Here is a 528-nt window from a genome sequence, read left to right as displayed (position 1 = left end):
GTCGCGGGCCGGGAGCGGCGGGGCGGCAGCGGCGGCCGCGGGGGCGCCCGGCGGCGGCAGGAGCGGCGGTCCCTGCGGGGCACAGCGGCAGCACGGGCAGCCTCCTCCAGCCTCCCCGCTCGCTCTCTCATCACTTCTGTTTCTCCCAGCCACAGCCCTCACACTTTTCTTTCTCGATCTCCCTCTTCCTGCCCCCCCACCCCCACCACCTCCTCCTCCTCCTCCTTCTTCTCCTCCTCCTTTTCGCCGCTCGCTCCCGAGCACTGATTTGTTTCAATAAATCGAGCCCAAATCCCCCGGTGGCAGCCGTCTCCTCCTCCCTCTCCTTCCCCTACCGCTCCCCTCTCTGCCCGGCTCAGCTTGATGCTGCTCAAGTTGTGATGCAGCCCAAAAAATAGATCCCTTTCCCTTCGATCCCAGGCAAAGGCGTGTTTTCCCCGCTGCCTCCGCCTCCACTTGCAAGCCCCCCGCTCAGCCCACCGGCGCCGCTAACCCCATCGCTGCCCCCAGCCCTGGCTCCGGCTCCAG

Source organism: Chiroxiphia lanceolata, chromosome 1 (assembly GCF_009829145.1).
Source record: "Chiroxiphia lanceolata isolate bChiLan1 chromosome 1, bChiLan1.pri, whole genome shotgun sequence".
NCBI classification, from domain to species: Eukaryota; Metazoa; Chordata; class Aves; order Passeriformes; family Pipridae; genus Chiroxiphia; species Chiroxiphia lanceolata.
This window is presented reverse-complemented; position numbering follows the sequence as displayed.